The sequence below is a fragment of the Lissotriton helveticus genome, chromosome 9 (assembly GCF_964261635.1).
Source record: "Lissotriton helveticus chromosome 9, aLisHel1.1, whole genome shotgun sequence".
In the NCBI taxonomy this organism is placed as follows: domain Eukaryota; kingdom Metazoa; phylum Chordata; class Amphibia; order Caudata; family Salamandridae; genus Lissotriton; species Lissotriton helveticus.
This window is the reverse complement of record NC_136070.1, coordinates 1,053,284,520-1,053,311,249: the sequence shown is the minus strand read 5'-3', so window position 1 is coordinate 1,053,311,249 and position 26,730 is coordinate 1,053,284,520. Positions and strand designations below refer to the sequence as shown.

The following is a 26,730-nucleotide window of genomic DNA, read 5'->3' as shown; positions in this document are numbered from 1 at the left end:
TAAATAGGCAGGTGGGATTAATAAGTGATTGTGTCAGTCTGAACGTGCATTAAGGGTTACTGAGGGATGGGAAAAATCAGAACATTTACATCATTGTAATAATTCTTGCTATGGTAGAAATTCCTTACGCAATGTTGCCCAGTCTGTGTAATGATTTCACTGGCATAATGGTAATACTAGACATATTGTAGGCACTCTGGAATAATGGTGCCTACCATTGATGTATTGCTTGAAGTGGAAACATTTTGGCAAATCCCCTTATAAGTATAGTATGTGCCAGAAATTAGTTTTTTTATTTGGGGAGAGGTGACCACTACCAACAATCTGGTTAGGGCAAAACACAGTTCTTGCAGAGTCTTTGCTCACTCAGTGTTAGCGATGACATAAGCAGTGGGTATTTATCAGAGAAATAGGTTTGTTGACACAATATTGTGGTAAAGAATATAGTTGAAAAAAATATTGTTATACAGTGTAACATATCTTTTTAATAATATTCATTTGATATTCTATTATTTTTCATTGTTTTAACTGTATTAAGATATACATATACATGCATATGTATATATAAAATATATATTTATTTGACATTATAATAGTGTTTTAAATGTTTTATATGAATTGCTAAGAAAATATTACTTTTTAAAATATTTTAAATGTATTACTAAGAAAATATACATATATTCATCTCCCAAACTCGTAATCAGACCCTTAGTCTCTGAAATAAAAGTTTTAATCTTTTAGGGGGGGCAAGATAAAACGCTGACTGTCCCATCAAAGTCAACTCAAAGATGTCCACATAAAATATAAACAACATTTTATAAAAACAAATCAGACAGTATACAATATGCAGAGACCACATCAACTTGATGGCCTAAGCAGCCAGATTCCACCTGAGCTACCTGACCTAAAAACGGCAGTTCAAGCACTAGTCATCTCTAAACTGGAGTATGGATGTTCCACCCTTACTGGTCTACCCAAGATCTCTTTAGCACCTCTAAAAGCCTGCCTCAACGCGGCCGCCAGACTACTCACTGGCACCAGAAAATTTGACCACATCTCTCCACGTATGAAAGCGCTGAACTGGCTCCCTCTAGAAGCCAGAATCCAGTTGAAACTGGCATGCATTACACACAAGGCCCTATACACAAACTCCCCTGCCTATCTGGCACAGAAATTAGGGGTATCTGGAGGAAGCAGGAATTTCCGGTCCGTCAGAAACCTCTTACTCCAACCTGCTTTTTTTCAGAAAAAAAGAACCTACAATAGGAAGTTCACAGGGCCGCACCAAGAATTTGGAACTCTTTCCCACCCGACATCAGAAGAATCCCTTCTCTCACACGCTTCAAGAAGGAGGCCAAAACCTTCCTCATGGGTAATTTCCTTGTCTAATGCCTGGCCTCATCCACCACATTATGCCGGATGAATCTAAGACTATCGCTTTTGGATGAAGCTAAGACTATCGCTTGCTCCCCAGATCACTAATTATCCCGCAAAGAATATGAGGGCCTCTGTTTTTACTGTCTCTAACTATGATTTGTAATCATTCACGTGTATCCCCTTCCCTCCCCAACCTTTTGTAAAGTTTTGTATTTCTCTGCATTTTTAAGTTTATTTGTTGACCTTGTATACCACGTAAAGCGCTCTGATACCCTCACGGGTCAAGTTCGCGCTCTATAAAACACTAAAAATAAATAAGTAGAATAAATAAATACAGTTCAAAACTGATACAGTACTTCTATTTAATACAGTGCAAGCAGCTTTACAGAAAAATACATATACTATGAATCTACCTACGATATGCAAACTGTTGTGACCTTAATATAGAATTACAACATACAGACATATCTAATAAATATTTAAGAATTGTTTTAAAATTTTAAAAACAGACCATTTCCAAAGAAGGTGCAAGAAAACATTTCCTGGCCTCCGCTGCTGAAGCAATATTATACTTTAAAAACAGTGTTCTTAACAGTTGACGTCGTAATGAATGTAGGAAAGGAACAACAAACAACAAATGATTTCAATCTTGGACATAATTCTTACAAAGGTCACAGAGCCTCTCGTCCCTATGTAACCCTTCCCATGCTCCAATAATAATTAGTAGCGGGAACAGATTGAGCCTTAATAGCAAAATTGTTCTACGCACACCAGGAGGAAGGTTCCGTAGAATGCACGTTTGGGGTTTTTGCAGATACTACTCTCCACTATTATGTCATTCCTTACGTACTGACTACACAGTGTAATATCCCTTTTATCATATTTTCAAAATAAGCTTTGGGAGGGGTGCCATCTCACTCTAACCAATTCCAAACATATTTAAAGCTTTCAAATAATCTGAGAAGACGGTACTTCTTCCCTTCAAACAATGAACATTTTCATATTTAAACGCAGCCCGTATAGAACTAAATTCGCTATTCATTCTGCTATTTCCCCATCTTAGAACTGCTGAAACCTCAAACACATTCATAGAAAGGAGCCCAAATTCCAACCAGAGGGCCGAAGGAACAGCAAAAAAACTTCAAACTACATATTTGACGACTAATGCGCCCTTCATCCTTCTTGAAAAAGGACCAATACTGCTCTTATAATACTTCACAGACGTAACTCAGTAAAGGCGGAATTGTAATCTTGTATACCACCAAACCTGGGCAAAATGCCTTTGCCCACAATACTTATAAAGCCTGCGGATGGCTGAGGCCTGGAATAAAGCCCTACTCTACACTGACTGATATGATCACTGTTTAAGCATTCTACCTAGAAATGGGTACTGCTTTACCACTTCCAACATGTCATTCCCCAAAAGCCAGTGCAAATTCTTCCTGGCTCTGCACCCGAGACCTAAAACCCTAACTGTACTCTCAGACATGTTTATTTTTGGGAAATGTTCATCAGCATAGTTTCCCAGCTCTGAAAGACACCTCTGTAGTCCTATCATTGTTAAATCTATCAAAATAACATCATCAACATAGAGAAGACAACCAGCATTCATTGTTCATAATTTGGTGGGTCCCCTTATGCTGTCCAGCTCTGCTAGGTATGTCATGAATATAAAGGGAAAAAAGAAGGGACACATGTAAGCACCCCTTCTTCAGCCCCTTATGTGTCTTTACTTTACTGGACAGACCCTAATCCCCTCCCATCAGGACCTGTGTCCAAGTTGAAGAATGCAAAGCGACAATTAACCTCAGTAAGTGCACGGGGATCCCCTATACAACTAGTTTCCTCCACAGCGTCTCACTATCAACCCTGTTGAACGCTGAGAAGAAATCTTTAAAGGCAGCATATAAAACCATATGCCTACCCACAGGATACGTTTAACTCAGAGTTTGGAGGGCTGTGATTTTATCTTGTGTACCACAATGCTAACGAAAGCCAGCCTGCTCCACAGGGACAAGGTTATTACCAAATACCCAATCCTTAAGGTGAAAAAAATTATTCTTGGTGAACAATTTCACAATCACATCCAATAACGCATTCTGCCTGAAGCTGGTGGGAGAGGTTTTAGACCCATTTTATATAGCCGCACCACTACACTTTCTTTCCAAGGAGACAGTATAGTCCCATATAAGTATCAATATTGGAACACAGGATGCGAAAAAAGAGCCCATGCAGATACATCTTTTTTGATAAGCGATATTGGATTATCATCTGGCCTCATCACCCCGGAATACCTTGGGTCCTTAATAAAACTCTATCACGTCACAGGAAGGAGGGCCATATACATTCAATAAGGGAGACTCATCATTCGACTCCAACAGAAACCCGCAACTAAAATTAGATGCATATAGCTGTGAGATATAATAGTTCCTTTCTGCAGCAGAAATTAAAATTACGTCCGCCTTGATTCTAGAATCACAGACTTCAGCTATTAAGCTACTTAAGCGCCTCACCAGAAAACACAACTTCTGTCAGCTTAATCCATTTCTGCTCCTCCATCCTCCTACTGTCAGGCACCTTAAAGCTTGTTCTCACCCCTCTTCAACCAGTTAATTTCCCTTTGCCTCTGTAGTGATGGCTACTTAAATTGTTCTCTTACAAGGCAGTTTAAATCACAATTTCGCTGTTTTACCTCCCAGGGAGTAACCGCCAAGGGTTTAACACGGGTAGCTCATTTCTTACTCCCACAAGATCGAAACAAAAACAGCTGCTTCTCAAAAAAGGCAATAGGGTTCTCTCATGAAGGGCCTAAACTGGCATACATGGCTAAATTTATCAAATCATTGTTTGACCAAAAAGTATACCCATTTATTTTATTATACACAATAATATCATTATAGAATCCCAGGACTACAGCCCCTTAACTTCTGAATTAATGGCCACTGAGAGAATACTATGTCACTCAAAACGATCCTCAATACCTCAAACTGTGTACAAACAACAAACATTTTGGTAGGATACCACCATATAATCAATTAGTGATTGCCCTTGAGAGGAGAGAAAAGTGAAGGTGGTTGGGGATTCATCTGAGAACCTGCTATTTAAAGCGACAAGATCATAGGTGCTCAGGTAATCCATAAAGCGCAGACCCGCTTATCTGATCTAATATTACCAGGAAAATTTGCCTCCGAGATACTCCAGACCTCATCCAACTTTCCAAATGTCAAAGAGGAACAATTGAAGACTTTACTATTAAAATCTCCCACCATAATTACCAGTGTGCATTCTTTCGAAACACTAATGTTATGCACAAAGGAAAACATGGACTCAACTAGGAAGTCAGACAACCTCCCTGGGTGATACAAACATTTACCACAAGAAAATATGTATACAATCCTCTTATTACATGACACAATCCCAAATTTGCACAAATGCAAAGATTTGAAGGATGGACAAACACTGTAGAATTCCAATTTGTTCTGCTACTAAATAAAATAGCCATACCTCCCCTGTGGTGACCTTTTTCCATAGGTTTTGCTGCACAAGATCATATACAATAATTATCATATTTAAAATCAGAACAAATCCAAGTTTCTTGTAAGAAAACTATCATTGGGCAAACCCGCATTAAAAGTTTAGCTTGAAAATAGACTGTCCCCAGCCCACCATATTCCAAGAAAGAAATTTACCCAAGTGGCTTCCTATGCAACATTGGACGTTTTATGGTTTTTGTTGAAGCATTCAATGCATCAGCTACCCAACTCCAAGGAGCTAGATCATCTTCCTTTCCTAATTCCCTGACCATCTGATCCTCCTGTCCCACAATATTTATCACTTTCCTCCCTGTGTCTCTACCAATAGAGATTCTAATATCCTTTGGGTTTATGATCCCCCTACTACTGCATGCATCTCTAATGGTCTCCTGGATGCCACTCTATGACTATCTGACTTAGAGTCTATTGTCACTTCAAACGGGAAGACATCAATACATTTTTTCTGGAAATGTTTCACATTAGCCAGGATTAGCATTGCAACAATCCTAGAACTAAACATGACCCTAGAACTCAGAAGTGGGCATTGGGGATCCAAAAACTCACAATCAATATCTCTATTTGACACTGGGCACAAATCCTTGTTTTTGCACAATTCAAGATATTTAAAAAAAATGGCCAGAATCAAGTCCTACAACTGGACTGTTACTCTGCCTTGGTCCAGTCCCTGATTGAAGTGGCGGTTCTGGTGGGAAAAATGAAGGGAGCTACTCCTTGAGAAATCTCACAAATTTGGGAGCAGTACGTAAAGAGGAAGAAACCCCACTAGCGGAGACTGGGAGAAATCTTTCAGAAATCCCCCGAACCACGTGGGGAATTCAATGACCCTCCGCTATGCTCACCGATTCAATAATCTGATCCCCATCATCATCTCTCACCATACCCGTGCTCGAACCACCCTATTTAATATGGATGGTTACCCCCCATATTAATGAACCCCTTCTCCAGTGAATAGCAGCACAGAGTTGGTACTTCGGATATATTAGGGAACAGGGGCATACTAACTTCTTCTGAGGACTCCAACTCCCGACCTATATGAAGGATGACATTCATTGACATTCATTGGCTCTTCAGCAGTTTGAGGCTAAATAATGGGAGCCCACACCTCAAGGGCATTAGAGATCCTGCGTTTTTTAGACTTAAACTTTGTGATACGGTGCATCCTTTTCTTTCCCCCTTCTGCCATTTTGCCCCATTACAACCCAGATGGGATGCCCCATTCACAGGAGAAACACCATCTTGTTAAGGCTTTGATAGTTTAGCACTAGGAGGGGCATCCTGCGAAATTACATCCCCAAGGTTAATAGGGGCCCCTCTTTTAAAAATCAGAAAAATGGGAAAAAGATTCTCACATACAGATGCATTTGCCCTTTGGGCTACATGCCAGTGATCTCCTGATAGATAGTTTGAGGAGGAAGAACAAGGCACATTGATAATCTCATTAATGGCTTCCAAACCACTGCTGGGTTGCCCAAGAGGAGTGGCCCTAAGTCCATCATAATCACCTACCTGAATTCCAACTTCGACTTTCCCATTTATTGTCACTGTATTAGCCTGGGAAGCCCGGGATTTCATTTCAATACCCCTTTCTTCTTTCTTTATACATAAACCAAGAGAAGAGGGGTGATGCATTCCCATTAAAATGGGGGACCACAAATTCGACCACATGATCAGAGTTGTCAACTCATTTATCCAACAAGGTCAAAATTGAGGATAGGACTTCCTCCACAGAGTATAAAATATCCGAGTAGAACCTCCCCCTACCTGCCACCTCCCTTTCAAGTTCAATGACTTGAGCAGCTGTAGTCACAGATAGTTCACAATTCAGTGAGTACACTGAATACAATAGAGAGATCCTTTATGATGGTGTACAACTATACATAGTCGGTAATGCAGGACGGCTAGGTAGGAAGTCCTGAGGTGGGCTCAAGACCACGTCCGAGACAATAGATTATTTCTAGTTAGCCTCCCTAATTCGAATTTTCTCCATGAGGGTAGCAATATCCAGCAGAGAATAGTCATCCAATCTACCAGGAACACGGCTACACACATCGTCACAGGGCTCACCATGAATCACTTGAGAGGTCTATTACAAAGTGACATTCCTGATGCAGGAGCAACCCTTTGACCACCAATTGGGGCCACAGGACCCTTAGGCCCAGACTCGGATTCCAACTTAATACCAACACTATTCATCGTTAAAACAGCCTCTAAATCCCCTATGTCCTCTATTTCCATTTCTTCCACTACTTACTCCGGGCGACTTGGCTTGCTGGACTGACTTACATGATGAGAGATGGACGGCACTGGACTGTGGCCAAATCCTGATGTGAAACGGTGCCCTAGAACAAAGTCATAACTAAACTCAGATCATTCTGTGTATTTGCACCTGAAGACATTTCCAAATCCCTATTTCCTGCCCCTCTTCCCCGCTTTGAGAACAGGGACAATACGGAAGGATGAGACTTCAGGAGAGACAAATGGGACTGAGGCCTCTTACCCCAATTAGTTTTTTTAGTTTTTAAAACATTGGGAGAGCTGATGTACATAGCAGTTTGGCCCTTAGGTGGCATCCTATAAAACAAACCTATCCACAGAACCCACGAGCACCCAATGCCGGCTATTCCAACTTTCTTCTTCCCTGCAGTTACACAAATTGGCGTTAACCCCCAATGTAGAGGGTGAAGCACAGGCACACAAAGTAAATAATGATACATGTGCAGTGGGAGCAGAGCCCCCACAAGGCACATGCTGCACCAGTCTAATGCTGGCTGTCTTCACACCCCCGAGGGGTCTTGCGGCGACCGAGGGGTTCTGCGGCCTAGGCCTCTCCAGCAGCCTACTACTAAAAGACGCTGGGAGACCGAGTCTCACCCCAGCCAGATACCCACAGCCAGGCAGGATCTGATACACACTAATGTGGAACTCAAATGACCCGGTTTTACATACAAATCTCGTTTTATGGAGCTGGGCTATATATACACAGTTCACTGCTCACTGTTTGCCTCTGCTCCTCTGTATTCGTCGAAGGGTAAACTAGGATTAAGACTAGTATAGATGCTGGACTACTAAAGAGGCAGGAAAAAACGAGGAAAGCATCACACTGTATTACGCTCACGATGCACTGCGCACCGCTCTGGCCTTGGCCAAGTCCCGCAGAGTCCCTTTGTGCCACTTTTAAACTACACTCTGCTCTGCCTCATCTTAGTCTGCCTTGGTCCTGTCCCAGGATATCCCTCTAAAGCATGCGAAACGACTATTAGAATATTTCACCATCCTTTCATAGATTCTGCTGTCCATACTTACCAGTTATTCAAACATTCTTGACCACATCAATTACTGACAAATACAGACAGCAGTGGCAATGACAGGACAACTTGTGGCTCGGAAACACCTTCTTCTCCTTGAGCTCCACCAAGCTGTTTTTCTTAGTTTGGCAAGTCAAAGGAAGAGTCCTCTTTCCTTCAGTGCATAGCTCTGGCTATAAGTGCATAGCAAAGACACTGTGAGTCATGGAAGAAGGTGTGGCGGAAGACTCAGACTCTTATTACACATGGACAGGATAAATCCAACCTCTGGGTAAAACCCTACTTCAGCACAGGTTGGTATTTTAAGTTATGTAGACTCTATTATACATGGTAATTACGGGATGGTTACTAAAAGGCCTCATTCCGCTCCAAACATTTAGACAGGTCAAATCTGTTTGAATTTATCAGTGGCAAAATGCATGTAATTACTGGGACATACATAATTTCGTGCGAGGGCAAACATGTACTAGTCATACTTATCACACTCAACATCTGAGCCCTGCTAATATGGATTTTATTGTGTGTGATTACAATCACACCCTGCTCTAGGGCACTCACAATAAGGGCCTTGATGCTTTCTGACACCAAAAGCCTCTGCCTCTATCGTTTCCCTACTCAGTCCACATATGCTTAGGAAAATAGGAAAACAAGGAGATGTAGACGCTATTGATTAGGGCATAGAATTGTTAATGGAAGAGGGTATATGCCACTTTTTCAAGCCAGTTGTTGTAGATTTTTAAAGCCAGCAACTGCTTTAATGTTCACTATGAAGCTTTCAGTATTCCAAATGCAATATTAGCTTATGTACCCAGTTTGAAAAATGCTATCAACTGCAAACATTAGCAAATAAGGGGCCTATTGTGATTCGGTCGTAAAAGGCTCCAACTGTGGGTCGGAGCTTTTCCGACCGCATCGCCATGCCAGTCAAATTCCATTCCGACCGCCTCATTACAATGGAGGCGGTCAGAAAGGAATCTGAACGGTCATTCCTGTTGGCTTCTGACGGGCTCAGAGAGCCCGTCTGCCAGTCAGAATCCAGCCAGTAATCCCAAGGGCAGCTCTTTCCACCCAAAGGATTTTGACAGCCTTTCCATGCCAGCCTTTCCGACACAGAAAGGCTGTCTGAATTTGACTTTGGGGGCACCCAGCAGGGCCCCCTTGGGTGCACGGCCTCCTGTTGGAGGCCGAGGGGGCACCTTTGGTGCCCCCATGTTGATCCCTGCACCCCATTGCAGGCACCTTGTGGTGCCTGCCACGGGGTGCAGTGATGAACTGCACCTCCTATTTTACAATGGTAGAATGCATTCAGGACAGAATACATGCTCCCATTGTAAAGTATAGTATAGGAATGCGACCAAACAGTATTCAGTCGCATCCTAATTAGTCGGTCGGGATCGACGACCGGGTGTCGGTTGGTCCCATGACCAAGATGGTGTCGGGCAGAGGAAACTCTGCCCGACATCGTAATAACGGTACAAAAGGGGGTGGTGATGGACCGACATCGTAATAAGGCCCATAGTTTTCATGTAAAAAGTGGCAAACTGAATTATGCACATATTGATATGTACGTAGGAAAGTCTTCTGTTCGTGATAATGTGCAGATTAAATAATTCCATTAATTAAGTTGTTCATAGGGAATTTGCTCCATCAGTTACAAGCCATGAAAAGTAACATTCAGTAATATAAAGAGTTACTCTTTTGCTAATAATGACATTTGTGTATTATGATTTATTACATTTGTATATTGACGTATAGTTCCTAAATCACAGAACGTTTCATGAATTTCATGAATAATTTGATTAAATTCAAAGTTCAGCAATATCAATTTCTTTTCTCTAACTCCTCCTAGGAAAAATCTAAATAAAGAAAATAGCATTAATTTTTGATATAGAGCAGAACAATGGCAAGAACTTTTAGAAGTCATTTATAATCAATAAAAGGTGTCTTCACCTAACTTTTACCCTCCCGCTGTTTAATTATACTAACATTCGATCAACTCACTCCTCTTTGAAACCATTTTGCAACCTAGTGCAGGCAACTAACCGCTTGGAGATAGTTTTACATAGAAAGCTTCAAAATAAGTGAGGCAACCTTCTGCTTCTGACTTCATGAAAAACAATGATAATACTGACCTCTCCTGTATGTGTAATCCTACTGACTTTGCAAAGCAAAAGAACAAATGCCGTGGGAAAGAAACTGTTATGCAAACAGCAATTTGTTTTTCAAACCAGTGTCCAGCAATTAAACAATAACCTTGGAAGTTACTAATAAAGTTCTGAATATGTAGTACAGCGAGGCAAAATACATGTGGCTCTGAGTAATCACCAGTGCTTGAAACATTTGTAAATATTTCATTCACCTTTGTATTTCAGTTTGATACACTAAATCTGACAGATATGCCTAGATGTGTGCTCTTTGCTCACTGCGCCTCACATGTCTAAAACAGTACCTGACAGAAGAAGCCCACCAAGGCCGAAATCAATCTAGGATTCCTTGTGCTCATGTCTAGAGAGGACCTGGCAGATTAGGCTAGACTGCCCCTAGTGCATAACTTTGGTCTCTGGAGAGTCATGACAGTAAGAGACTGCTGGAACAAAATGCTGACCTGAACAATTACCAGTATCTAAGTTTAAGGCAGGCATACCACTCATATTTCCAAAATTCCAATATTTAAGATCCACAAAAAAATATTACAAGTGATACAGAAGCAAAAGTTCCATGGTGACCAACATCATAAACCAGTTCAACTGTTTATCTCACTGGTACAACTATATCATAATGCTAGTTTGCACAACAGCCAAAATGACACTCACTGACTCAAAAGCCCTCCAGGGAAAAGCAAACACAGCCTCTTTGCTCCTTTAAAGAACTATCACCAACTGAATTTAGGGATCTTGTGAAAGACAGCGGGCTATTAGGCTGCCCATTTGAGTCTTCTCCACCTCAAATTTTTAAAAACATTCATCTATTAACTTCTGTGGCCTTCCTTGTCAGAACACTCAACAACTCCTTAGCTACAGGAGTTTTCCCATAAGACTTAAAAAAGGCATACACACGCCCATTATTAGAAATCAATCTAGCTTGAACAATCAAGACCCTGATAACTACAGACTCAAACAGATCATTCCCGGGAAAACTTATAGAAAGAACAGATTTTGCCCAGATGTCACAGTTTTATGAACAAAATATCATACTTTTCGACTTCCAAACTGAATTCTGTCCAGGGAGAGACACAGAATCGGAAGTAATCTTTATTTGGGATGCCCTTAAAACCCATTAGACTTGAATGGGGCTGCTGGCCTTCTTCTCCTGGATCTTTTAGAAACCTTTGACACCGTGGATCATGACACACTAATCTAAAGATTTGAGAAAGCCGCTATTGAAGGCACAACTTTAACTTGGATACGTACCTTCAAAATAGAACAAATATTATACATACTCCTCCATTCTCTTCTCCATCATACTGCATAAAAGCAGGAGTCCCTCAAGGCTCCATCTTGTCACCCATGCTTTTCAACATTTATATGACATCATTGCCTAATCTGATCTATGCCAATGACTTCACCTGCTATGGCTGCTACGCCAAAGACATGCAGAGATCGGAAAACCCAAAGGCCATTGAAACATTGAAAATCTTCATTTTCCTCTGGGCTGTTGACCACCAGAGATTGAATGCCCCCAAAACCAAAATACTCATCTGTGGTAACTGGAAAACCTATGACCTTCCCTGCGCCTATTCTGAAAATCTAGAACCACTGCCAAAAATATCTAAGTAGTTAAAATACGTCAGTACCATGTATGCCAAGCTGACAATGAATGGACAAGTGGATAATGTAGCCACAATGAAAACACTGTGACACATCTTCCAACTCCTAGGGTTTCCTACCATCTTTCTCGTCTTACCTAGACTAGGTTACGTTAATGGTCTGTATCATGGCTCACCTTTGTCGACAATGAGTCGATTACAAAGTATTCAGAGCACTGCTGCTAGACACCTCCTAAATGAAAAGTTGCAAGAACACATCGCCCCTGCCTTGAGGGTCACACACTAGTTGCCAATTGGCAGAAGATTCACCTTCAAGCTTCTTTGTGACACATACAAAGCCATAAAAGGCAAAGGACCACTCTTTATCAGGAGGAAATCAACAACTGCATACAACAAAGGATTCTACACCTGAAGATGGCTCCCCTTCTTAACATTCCTACATACAAGAAAAAAACATGGGTGGAACATCTTTCCCTATTCAAGCAGCCAAACTATGTAATTCACTACCCACACATAGAAGATCCACTGACAACCATCTTAACTGCAGGAGATTAGTCAAGAGCTGACTTTTTATAATCCTTTTCGAAGTGTTTTATGCATGTAATGTTATATTTGATCTATTTGCAGGTTAAATTGGTAAGGATTTATCACTTCTCCCAAGACTGCTTATCTTAGTTTTTTGTTTATTTTTTTTCTTTGATTCCTCCTTAATATACTTCTACCATGTCTTATTATAAAATATAGGTTTGTACATTTTTTTCATACTTTTTTATTTCAAATCTTTTTTATTAAAGTATAAGAACACAAGATTACACAGAAAAGAAGGCAATCATACAAAAATCAGCTCGCATGAGATTTGTCCTGTATTTGTCCAGGCATTTTTTTCATATTTTTATTGGAACATTATGCGTGGCTTGTTAGTGTGTAGTCCCCTTACTTGTGGTCTTGCTGGAGACTAACCGCAGCATTTATTCAAGTATTTAGCTACTGATTTCCCTCCGCCTGACTGATGCATTTCCAGTATTTGCATTCACAAAAATCCGAATCTCTACAATTTGTAGTTTCAAAATCTGAATCTCTACAGTGTATCAGGTCTTGTATTTTTCTGGATGATTTCACCAGTTCTTCGTATCATTTTGGCCTTTATTATACATTGATGCTTATTCGGCTTTTGTACTGTCTTATTTTTTCATCAAGAATGTCTACTTAAGTATTATTTTTCCTAATTATAAAACCCAGTCCATGACATTTCACAAACAGAGATGACAGCTGATAAAATGAAAAATCATGCAGCTGCAGGCAATAATAAAGGAACGGCAAACACTGTGACATGATGAAGTGAGACAGCATCATTGCTAGTTGCTTATCAATTATGTATAAAAGTGGAGTCATGGGATTAGAGACTAATCAACTTGAATAGTGTATTTTGTGATACTTTAGGTGTTATACACATTTGGGAATAACTACACATGACTTGGCTTGTGTAAATGCATGCTAGTACATGTTGGAGATGCCTAACAGATGTATGTTCAAGAAGTATCCATCAGCTGAGCAATAAGTCAACTCAAATGGAAATGTCTGCATAATGGAAGCCGCCAATGTTGTACTGGCATGCACTATATAAAGAGTGTGCCATTCTAGTGTTAATTTAAAAAGGTAATGATAACAAATAAATATCAGGGTTCGAAATATTTTTGCAAAATCCACTGCGGCACGCCAGTGAAACACATTAATATTCATTACAAAACAAAACGTAAATATTGCCACTATCTTAACCTAAATGCAGGAGCATTCTAAACACACGAAAAATGAGCACAAACATGTTTACATGATGTCGGATTGTCAAACAAGTCTGGTTGCCGACCACCTGGAAACACTGGCATAAATTACGTACTTACACATGCACCCCAAGAGGATGAAGGAATCATTTAGGTCGAGTGGTGGACCTTTAAAAGAATGATAAAAGATATATTTCTTATTCAAGGGAGTGACTGACATTCTTGCTGAGACATATTCATGAGCTTGTTCAGATGTGTGTGTTAAAGTGGGATAGAGCCACGAAAATAAGTACACTACTACTTCTGTACCTTCGTAAGGTGTGAAATCCTACAAACATATTAAAAATATTAAGTACATTATTGTACATTAAAAGACTTTAAATCGCACTAAATCTGCTGCGCCAAGGCCACATCAGTTTGCTTGTGCCTGAGCAATAGGCCTAAAGGCTTAAAAGAGGTGACATCATTCACAAAGGTAATTTATTAGTTCAACTAAATTCAAAGTAGGCGAGCAAAAACATCCATTTACAAAGGCAAAATAACTATCCAGAATTACAAATTGGTGGAATGTTTACTTCAAATAGTGATTTGCCACAGTAGAATGCCCACCAGTATGGTACATTTTCCATGATTGTAAACTTTGAGTTTATTTAGAGTTAATTTCCATCTAACGAAGAAAGAATGATGTGGTATTGTTGTAAATGCTTTATATTCTTTCTTCTGCCTCTTACTGTTCTATGGGGTTTGCTCTTGGGAATACTGGAATGTTGTGCTTTGAATTGAGAAGCTGGGGACTGTCGGAGAGATCTTGGTGGAGACCTATGCTGTTCCTGGGGTTTCTCTTCTGTACAATAAACTTCCTTTTTCTGGATTGTCATCCCTGCCTATTAGTATACTTTCACATTGGCGATGAGGATGGGATTTAATTTCTGTTACCCCCTTCCAATAATAGAAAAGAACAAAGGCAAGGCCGCTAGGGAGCGATAACAATTAGGCTCTGTTGGATCAAAACAAAATAAATAATCCCCCATTGTAGTAAAGAAAAAAATACTGTGTTTTAGATGAGGAAACCCTGACCATTTAGCTAAATTTAAGGACTGTCCTGCCTCAAAAGTCCTTTGCTAAATATGTGGTAAGAAAGGTTACTTCGCGAAGTGCTGCAAAACTAACAGCTTGAAAGAGACAGCATTTGAGGTGTGTTTCTAATGAGCCTGATATAGTGCTACACATTGTCAATGATGTTAATTATGTGTCTGGCAATAACTGAGAACATGCCTCTGATGATACTTGTCTAAATTGTATTAAAGTATTCATGATGATGGTCTAGACTTCCTCTTGCCTCTGACAAAGATTATGCTAAACATTTTAGGTGAAATGTTCAACTTCATGATAAGGATCTTGCTCCAGTCAGTAATGGAGAAAATCCATTGATTTGATTGGGTACTTTGATGCAAAAATAGAGTTCTGCTCTAATGTTGCTTTTGGAGAAATCTATGTCTTGGTGAAGCGTGACACAGTATTAAGGTGTTGGGCATTTATCTCAATCCTAATTGGACTCCGCAGGCTCAAGTTAGGAAAATTGATATCACATCGGAATCATGTTGCATGAGTTTCCTGAGGTTTTTTCATGAAAGGCTCTACATCGTATCAGGTTGAAGGAAGGGGGCAATACCAACTGCTAGGAAGGTAAGAAATATACCCTTTAGTCTACAAGGACCTCTCAAAGAAAAACTTAATAGTTTGTGTGCAGAAGGAATAATAGAGACTGTTAAAGCCTCACAGTGGGTGGTATCTGCGGTCATGAAAAACCCAGATGAAATCAGACTTTGTATGAATTTGAATAAGAAAGTTATCAAGGATAGGTGTCCCCTTTCCAATATCACAGAAATTATTAGCTTATTGGGTGGTCCCAAATTTTTCACCACCATGGACTTGACCTCTTTATACCATGAGGCAAGATTAACTGAAGAGTCTAAGGATCTTGTGGCATTTATTTTTAATATGGCATCTACTAGAATGCCCTTTGGCCTATGCTCAGCAGCATCTGTGTTTCAAAGACTCGTGTCAGAAATCTTGGGGTACTTTCTGGTTTAAAGTTTTTTCAAGATGGCGTGTTGAATTAGACAAGGTAAGGGAGGTCTAGAGGATTTTAAGTCTTAAAAGGTTAACGTTGAAAATCAAATAGTGTACATTTTGTCAAACTGAGATCACCTATTTGGGGCATGCAACCACTGCGAAAGCCAATAGACCTAAAGAGGACATAGTCAACACAATATTAGTCCTGCCACATCCCAAGTGCAAGGAAGAATTTCAAGCATTTTTAGGAACAGCTGAATTTTACAATAGGTGTGTGAATAATTTCGCAGTGCAAATGAGAGCCATGCACAATCTGCTCAAGAAAGGAGTCCAGTTTGTGTGGGATAAAGACTGTCAACATGAGTTTTCAAAGTTAAGTCTAGTTTGGTCTCAGCACAGTGTTTAAGGAGTTTCATACCTGGTTTGCCTTGTTATAACATCATGGATGCCACTGATGATAAATTTTGAGGCGTTGTTTTGAGACAGCCGATGCTTGGCACACAGTGCATGGATGTGCACAAAGTGCCTTTTTCTGCAGCGGCTCGTGCTGTGGCAGCACAAGCCTCTGTAAAAAAAAGCATTTTACAACCACCAGCACAGCAGTCCTATACTAATCAGGCAGGTGGGACCCCTGACACATTTTCAGACGAACACCTGCCGGCCCAGCGGTGGCGATCCTTCCACCATTGTAATGAGCCCCTTAATTAGGTTAGGTGCCATCTTAGATTTAAATAGTGCAGGGTTGCCTAATATTTTTTAACACAAGAACATTCTTAGGAAAGGCTTTGTGCCTAAGGCCTAGAAGGCATAGAGTTCCTGTGCTGTTGAGTGAAGAGATAAGTAAGTTAGAAATTTTCAGCCCAATTAAGACTTTGGCAGTGTGGGAGTGGGTCCACCATGCCACCGTCCGCTCCCATGCCACCAAAGCCATGTGAGCACCCCCCACCATATTACGAGTCTTATCATGTCTGGTGGGCGCTTCTTTGGCAGTCCCATCGCGCCTCTGAAAATGGCCACTGGAATGGGAGAAATAAAGGCAGTGCTAGTATGGCATGGACTGTGAAGTCCATGTGGTGCAGAACTAGGGGTGCAAGCACAGAGGTGGGCACAACACATGCTCTCCTGCATGCCCCAACATGCATGGGGCTACAGGGGCTCTTTGTTTCATGACCACCAGCAGTTTCATGGAGTAAGAAACTCCATGAGACCTCTGGCAGTCACGAAACACGTAATATGCATGGCGGTGCCGCAGTGGCATAGCCATCATACTGTGAGCCCCTGACAGCCACGCCACCACCAAGGAACACAGTTCTCTGGTGGTTGTGATGGTCCAATGATGGTCCGACCACAAAAGCTGTAATTAGGTGGTTGAACCACTGCCGCGCCACCGTAATTAAGCCCTTTGTGATCAGAATGGCTTGCCTCATTAGTGATGGTGAAATGCACGTTCAGTTGAAGGACAAGACACAGGAAATGAACCCTGAAACCTTTACAGAATTGAGGGGCACCACCTATGATTGACTAACATAAGTGTAATTTACATCTAATTCAGATATTTCTGAATAGCATTATTAAAATTGCCTGGCCTGCTCAAAGTTGCATATGTTCTGAAAGACCAACTGAGACCCCTTTCTTAAAATATTTAAAATCATGTATAAGGGCCTCAAAGGCCTTTCTAGATATCATCAGTGTCAGTGAGTTAGAATGCTCCACAGCTGTATCAAAACAGACCGTAAAAACACAGCAGGGCTACACCAATTTATATTCAAAGGCTGTTGATTTCCATCATACAAGAATGCCATACTAATGATACGTACGTTGCAACGTTTTTTGCACCCTGAGAAAAAGGTATTTGCCACACGTGGAAAAATGAAGACATTTATGGGCAGAGTAATTTCCATTTGGCATTATGGTCAAAGATAAAAGTCAGCTAGAAAAATTGCAAATCTAGAGTTGTACGGATTGGTCGAAAATCATCAGCACTTTCATGAATTTTCCTATAAACCTTTAAACATTTAAAGCAGAGAGCTGCATAAGTTATACTAGAAATAATAGAGAAATGGTGCACTGAATTGCAGGACTTAACATACTTTGGTTTGTAGTAACCATGCGAAAATAAAATAATTATAGTATATTTTGGTGTAAGCTTTCTGGCACATTTATACAAAAACACCATGAACAACAGCCACTTGGGTCCAGTTATTCCCGTACTGTTTGTGGACATTTTTCAGCACACTGCACAAATGCAGTAAATATTTTGCCGACAATCGTGTGTGATTACACAAAGTGGCACCGTGGCAGAATCTTGTGTGAGTTGCTTAATGTGACATTCACAAAAGTACGCAAATTATGCTTATGTAAATTATTACCAACAGAATAAATTCAAATGAAATAATTGCTGCAAATCGACGACGCTGTCAAAGACGCCTTATTATGCACGTTTGTTTTTTGGCATTAGGTACAATGTTCGTGGCCTGTGTAAAAGTAATTTCAACTGAACAAATTCTAAGCATGATCAAAAGAATCTTCCTGACATTTTTAACTAAAATCTGTGTTAAACTGTGTGGTTTATAAACACATTTTAGTAGGTCACAGAAACATTATTTTTCTTGATTTTATTATTATTATTATTATTATTATTATGTAATAGCTAATATTAGTTTATAACATTAAAACTCCCGAATAATATTTATTATCAATAATAATACTAATAATAATAATAAGAAGAAGAAGAAGAATAACAATAATACTATTAATAATATATTATTATTATTATTATTATTATTATTATTATATTATTAGTAATGTCTATTGTTGTTATTATTATTGTTATTAGTATTACTATATTACTGTATTGTTAGTTATGTCCATTAAACATTCATGTCACAAGAAATATAAATAGCAAGCATTAATATGGCATGTAAAACAATCATAATAATATTAATCTGGATTATTAGTGTTGTAATCATTATTATAATTATAATTATCATTATTATTATTAGTATTATTATTTAATAGCTACATTTATTTTTCAGAATTAAAACTCTCTAATTACCATATGTAATAATGTATGTATGTATGTATGTATTTAGATATTATTTGTAAAGTGCAGCTATCATTCCAAGAGAGCATCATGGCGCCAATAAAAATAATACACATCATAATACAATTTATTATTGTTACCTTTATTATTATTATTACTGTTGTTCCTATTGCTATAATATTGTTATTATTATCATCATCAGTATTATTATTATTAACATAATTAATGTTAAACTCAGAGGTCTATTAAACAATATTTGTGTCATAAGAAATTCAACACTAATATCACATTTAAAATATTAATAATAATTATTGTTTGTTATAATTATTGATATTTTTGTTATTGTTATTATTATTATTAGTTGTAATAGTAGGCTTGACATTGGCATTATGATTAATAATATGATGGATATAATTATTAACATTATAATCATTCTTTTTTATATTATTATTAGGGTCTATTGAATATTATTCAAGTTACTAGAAATAAAAATAGCCATAAATGAGGTTTACAAAAATATAATAACAGTAGTAACAATATGAATATGAGTATTATAATTATGATTATTATTAATAATAATAATACTAAAATAATAATATGTATTATTAATATAATTATTAATAATAGTTAGTATTACTTTTCAACTCTCTAATGAGCATTAACAATAATAATATTAATACACATAATAATACCATCACAATACAAATTATTAGTGATAGCATCATTAGTATTATTATTATTATGGCTATTAGTATTGATGTTATTATTATTATTATCATTACCAGTAGACTTAGAGGTACATTAAACATTATTCATGTCACAAGAAACCAAAATATTCTACATTAATATCACATTTAAAATAATAATAACAATAATAGTAATAATATTTATTATTGTTGTCATTATTGTTGTTATTATTATTAGTAGTAGTAGCAGGAGGTTTTACATTGGTATTATTATTTATAATAATTGCTATTATTATAATTAATAATATTATTATCCTTATTATCAATATTGATCTTAGTTAGATTCAGAGGTCTATTAAACATTATCCAAGTTACAAGAAATATGCAACTTTAAAATTACATTTACAATGCAGACATTCTTTAACAAATCACAAAATATTTGACCCAGGGCTGTGGAAGAAATTGTTTTGGTAATTCATTCAAATATAAGACAATAGAAATTGACTCTTTTTCTGCACATAAAGAATATGTATACCTGAATTAACCAACATTGATATTAAACAGCTCTTCTTCTCGAACAGCGCATCACAACATAGTAGCAAAATATGTGCTTGATCATCAGACACTTTCCATGATGAAGAATATACTTTCCAAAGTTCAAACCGAAAAGAACCGTGAGACTCCAAGTTTGTGTTTTAGAGACTACAACTGCACTTTAGATAGCATGGAACCTACCAATTGGTTGTGAAGGAGCAAGGAGAGGATAAGGGAAAGCTTTGATAGGGATTAGAGGCCTCAGCCAGGACACATCACTTGATTGGCGCTTGAGATCAAGTCTCCTCACTTATGCCCACCTCCACCTCTTCAAAACTGTGCACTTACATGGACTTTACTTTCAAAAGAACAACTACAGTAGAACTATGAGTCTGTGTTATTTGAGCCTGCACATATGTTTTAGATAATGTGGCACAAACTCTTTGGTGGTAAAAGAGGAAAAGAGAGAATAAAAGAATGCTGTGACATGATTGAGATGCTCAGCCGGGACAAGGAGCTTGAATGGCTATTCATATTAATTCTCCTCTCATGAACCCACCCCTACCACTTCATATCCATGCACACTGACATGGGCTTTCTTTTGAAAGTACAATCCTAGAAGAATTGTTGTGATAGTGTGATTATGAGTTTTTATGCCCACACTAGCTCTTTAGATTATGTGACATGTGCTTTTGGTGTTGAAGGAGTGAAAGACAGACTAGGAGCACAGCTCTTGAGGGTGAGCCTCCTCCCTTGAGCCTGCACCCTGTCTTTTCATAGCCAAGTGCTGATGAGGGCTTAATTTTCAAAATGTTAACCTAGAAGGACTATTGTGAGACTGTGAGTGTGAGCTGTTATATCCTGAACTAAGAGATAGGATAAGCTGACATGATGATCAAGGAGAGAAAGAGAGAACAAGTCTCTTTCATTGAAGCAGCCCCTCTGATCATGGACCTCGTGTTGTGGCACAGAGCACTAGTGCTGCTTCAGCTGGTAAATGATGTTACAGATATGTAGACCACAGGACCAGTTGGCACTTGTGCCAGGTCCCTTGGTCAGTCTACAGTAGGTGGCATGTGCTGAATGAGGTAAAACAGCATGATAATAATACTTGTTTTAACAGGGAAAGCAATCTTAACAGTGCTTAGTAGATTCCTTACCCATATCCTAGAATTTGGGTCTCTCAAATTGCAATGATTTCTCTAGTCATAAAAATGTTGTGGTCAGGGTAATGCATAAGTATCAAAACAGCAAGCCTAAGAATAAAGGGAAACAAACCAGAGGAACGGCTTTATACTGCTCCTCCCATAGACAATAGCCTTGCACTGCTCTGAAAGACAGTGTACATCATGGCAGAAAAATTGAAGCTCATCTCAAGAAATTATTTTATGTTATGTTAATTTATATTTGTAGAGCGCCAAATCACCAAAAGGTCTCTAAGCCTAAATTATAAACCAAGGGATATCTTGGATCCCTCTCCAAAACTCTCTAAAGCAATGTGAGTTTAAGCAGCAAAGGTTTAGGCCCAGGACATGACATTTCCTTTCCAGAAAACATATTACTCTAAGTCGATGAGACTCAAACGTGAAAACAATTGGACCCATAAGAAAAGAGCTTTTGTATTCTGGATAATGATGGACCTTATGAAACAAAAGCAAATGACAGCTGCATGTTGAATAGCTGGAAGGAATGCTTAAGTAAAGAGCAGACAGTCAACAATACTAGGATGGGGTCAATTGAAAGTATGAACACTCAGGGACACTCATAATTGCATCAGTTATCATTACTGGAAATGGTTCCATCGCATTCTGTAATGGGGACTGCTTCTTTAGCAGCCAATAGAACACTCATTAGTTTCCCTAAAGGACAATCAATTGAAATGGATGAGTAAACGTGAGGAAAACATTAGGGCTATGGCTTCACTGAAAGATGTTAGGATTAGTAATTACTTGGCGAGTAGGCCCAAAGGAAGCAGAAATGTTTTTTTGCCCTGCAAGCCCTTCAAAGACTAACTAAACACATAAACTCCATAAAAAACATGTAAGATATTATGTTACTGGCTGAGTGGGGGTGGCCTTACTCAAACAATAACCATAATTCTTATCAGAGTATGGCACAAGCAAACCCCAAAGCAGTGCTAACGTGAACAGTCTTAAAGCCAGCAGAAACAGAGTAACCAAAGCAGAACGGTGGAAGACAGAAAGTTTGGGGAGAAACGCGCCAAGGATGCCAGGTCTAACAATTCCTAATAAGGCAAATTCAAAAAATGCATTCAGACAGAAAGAAAATAATTACAAGAAGCTACAGAGAAACCTCTTGAAATTGAGTCAAAAAAAGGGTCTCTTGGAGCCTTGGCGGACATGGGACTGGGATCTGGTACTAGAGTGAGGTCGGGTGGGGTTTAGTGATTCCCCTGTATTTTTACTGCCATATCTCCTGGTATTAATTGCGCTTTCGCAGGGGTGGTTGGTGTCCGGTTGGGGAGAAGGAGACCGGGTGCTCATACGCTTTCTCCTCCTCCACTTCTTCCTTCTTTTAGGGTCTTAGTTATTCGACGACAGGCACGCTGCTAGGGGGGTTAGGCTGTAGCCAACTGCAGGGGTGCGGGGTGGGGGGTTGAAGGGTGGGGTTCTTGTTTTGCCTTTATTTTATTCCTATGGCCTTTTTCTTTCTTTCCTTTTCTTTCTTTTTATTAGTATAGTTGGCGAAACGTTCTGATTAGTATTGTATATCCGTATCGGGTGCTCTTGTTTCTTCCGTTATCCTGATCTTTGGATGGGCGGGCTCTTGGGACTGCCGCTTAATGTAGACTGGGTATTGTATGGCTTCATATCCTGAATAGTATTCTTAAACGCCAGTGTCGCAATAGTAGCTGTCCCTGATTTGCATATCCTGTTTCTCTGCCTAGCCACCGTATTAGTATCTTCGATTGTATAGCGCCCGATGCGTTCATTTAGTTAATTTGAAAATGAAACCTTTATCACATCCTGTGACTTAACTATGTGTTCAATGCGACTTTTATCCTGAATCGCTGCCGGACCTTAGGGATGTCGGCTGAAGAGCTGTAGCATACTACGATATATTTGCTTCTACGTTGATTAGCGGCCGGCCCCTGTGGTTGTGGGCCCATGCCTGTAATGTTATTGAACTGAATAATAAAGGTTTTTATAAAAAAAAAAAAAAAGGGTCTCTTGACACAAAAGGATGGAGGGGTCTACCCAGCCTTTTAAGGCCGCATCTCGATTTACTTTACAACCGCCGCATTACAATGCTGGCGGTTGGACACCAAACTGGCTGGTCATTCCGGCTGCCTTCTGACAGGCTCAAGGAACCCGTCGGCCAGTCGGAGGCCGGCCCGTAATTCCAAAGGACTGTCTTTCCGCCCTTGGGATTATGATGCCTGGTTTCTAGCAGGGTTTCCATGCCGGCCTTTCCCACATGGAAACCCTTTTGGAAAATATGTTTGAGGGCCCCTAGCAGGGTCCCCTTGTATGGGTGCCCACTAGTTTTGGGCTGATGGGGCACCTATGGCGCCCCCATGTCAATACCTGCACCCTGTGGCAGGTACCTTGAAGTGTCTGCCACAAGGTGTAGGGATTCCCACCTTGAGGTGTCTGCACGGGGAGTGGGGATTAACACCACCTCCGATTTCCCTATGGGGGCATTTACTACAGACGGTTTATGGCAGTAATACATGCTTCCATAGGGAAATGTCAGAATGAGATGAACAGTGTTCAGTCGCATCCTAATCAGGAGGTTGGGACCGCTGACCGGAGGTCAGTTGGTCCCAGTTCCAAGATGGCGTCGGGCAGACGCAAGTCTGCCTGACATTGTATGGGCCCTAATATTCACAAGTTTCCATACATTGAGTCTTATAATTCCTTGGTTTGTAATACGATTAGGAAGGAGGATCAGTGGTTGTGGGTATTTTCTACATTTCCTTTGAATGAAGTAGCCATCACTAAAGACGACTTTCAAGGTTCAATCGAGTTTAAGGATGCTTTTCTCTGTCAAAAATCAAGGGTGAATAATCAAGGGTACGCTATCACTTGAGACCATAACTACTTGAATTGTTAATCTTGAGATTGAAGAAATAACATAATGGTCACTGTTGAGTAAGGGTGAGCTTAAACTCACAACACTATCCTGGAATATTTTTTACTTTCAGTGGTATAGGCAACTTGATATACGAGATACATAAAAAAAAACTCTTTGGAATATAATGTTGTCAAACACTTGGTGCATTACTTCCATCTGCAATTAATCCCTGCGTGCTTATTAATTAGACAGGTGCAAATAGTAGAGTAGTGGGCCGCTTGCCTACATTTATGAGTAGTTGTATTAAGTCCCATTGACATGAAATCAGTATGGCAGTGAGGAACATATGCCTGCTCATCAAAGATTGGCATGTATCAATATAGCCTTATAGCCCACTGCAAGAGCTATACCAGTTGTTAAAAGGAACCTGAACCTGAGTAATAGGCCTAAGCCGCAGGTGAGGGCCTATTATGTGGGTGAGGGCCTTTAACAGGAATAGCCAGAGGAAGAATGGCTATAAGGCTATTAGAACATTCCCCTCATCAAGGGGAGAATGTTCTAAATTAAACAGAGAGAAGCAGAAAGACAAACAATGAAATGTTCAAGCAGGAGGCTTGTACCAGACAGTAGAACATTGGAATGTTGGGAGCTCCGTTGTAGACAATGGAGTGCTCCCTTCTTCTACGGGCCGGTAAAGGCCCTGCAGAGCAACATTCCAATGTCTTACAAAGGCCTCTCGGAGCTCGTGGGGATTTAAATCCCCTCGAGCTTCGAGAGGCCTTTGTTTTATTTGTTAGAACATTCTGCCCTCTAGTGGCAGAGTGTTGTAATAGCCTTATAGCCCTTCGCAGCAGGGCTATACCGGCTATTAAAGTCGAGCTACCTTGTTAAAGTCCCTCGCCTTCGGCCTTTATCGCGATAGCGGGCCTTTATTAGGCGGTATACGTCTATACGTCTATATTATAAGCTACAGTGTCTCAAGTGGAGCTCTCAACATTCTAATGTTCTAATAGAAGTTAAATCCTAGTGAGATCTAAATCTACATCTATGTGAAAAAACTCAATGTTTGTATCAAAATGTCATTGATGTATATGTGCATAATAATTTCACTCTAAATATTTGTGACCGTGTTTTTCTTGTCGGAGAAGAAGGTATAGTTCTTGATATTTTGACAAGATCACAACATAGTCATTTACTTCAAACATTGGTAATATAGCCTGACGGCCCTCTGCCAGGGGGAATACTAGTTGTTAAAGGCCTATAATGAGTGAGAGGGCCTTTAACAACTTGTATAGCCCGAGGGCTATAAGCCAGTTAGAACATTCCACCTACTGAGGGTAGAATGTTCTAAAATAAAAGGGGAGAAACATGTAGACAAACATTGGAATACTCCTGGGTTTATGCCAGTCATTCTAAGCCTGGAGCTCCTCCATTGTCTTCAGTGGCGTTCTCAAGATTACAACGTTCTAATATAGCCTTATAGCCTGCCGTAGCGGGCTATACCAGCTATTAAAGGCCCACTCCAGTGTCAAACGCCTGAGCTGAAGGCGAGGGACTTTAACAAGGGAGCCGGACTTTAATAGCCAGTATAGCCCAGCTACGATGGGCTATAAGGGTATTAGAACATTCTGCCACTAGAGGGCAGAATGTTCCAACAAATAAAACAAAGGCCTCTCGAAGGCCTTTGAAAACAACATTAGAATGTTGCTTTGCGGCCCTTTACCGGCCCGTAAAAGCATGGAGCACTCCATTGTCTTCAATGAAGCTCCCAACATTCCAATGTTCTAATAAGAGATATGAGTTGCTTACAAAATGGATCAGCAATGTGAACATTAGATATCTTTGGAGGCGGTGTGGAGGTGGTGGAGCCCTCTTTCCTTAATAGAAGATGGCTGAAGAGAGCTTTCAATCTTCTTGCTGGATAATGCATTTATGTGAAAAGGGAAAAGGAAATGCAAATAATGGTTTCTTAATTCTACGTTTGTAAAGTAATGGATGACATAGCTCCCATTTTCATGGCAGTCTTCCTAGCATAGATAACTCCCCTGGATCAGTAAGAAGTCTCCTGTAACCTTTTTAGTCTCATATGGAAGAAAGTTCACACACTTGACACAAAGTACCGCCTCTTGTCATGATCAGTCATCCGTCTCCACAAAGAGTGGACCTACACGGTACAAAGAGTTGCCCATGTCTAAGTGAGCAGCTCTAGCCTTTTTGATAATCTTTACTGGCACATTGTGTACAACATACACCTAAAATTCAATCCATCCTCAGACTCTCATCCATTCAATCCATTGAGTCACCCACCATTCCACTCATACTTCCATTTAACCATACATCCATCAGTATCTATTCTCTTTCACACACACACACACACAAACACACAAACACACACACCCACCCCCGGATGGCTAAGAAGGTCCGATCTAAAATAAGTACCTTCTCAATATAGACGCATTTAAAGGGTGATATAATATCAAAGTTGCTGTGAGCAAAGAAGTGAAAACCAAGAAGAGTGAAAACTACTTAGTGACTTGGAATTCTGTCATATATCCCAAATGTTGCTTCATACA

The 26,730-nt window shown here is 39.7% G+C and overlaps 1 protein-coding gene across 1 annotated transcript in view; it reads right to left on the bottom strand.

Moving 5' to 3' along the window:
- SLC6A1 (solute carrier family 6 member 1) overlaps positions 1–26,730 on the bottom strand; it is a 598,500-nt gene that overhangs the window by 301,253 nt on the left and 270,517 nt on the right. The gene's annotated exons all lie outside the window — the stretch shown is intronic.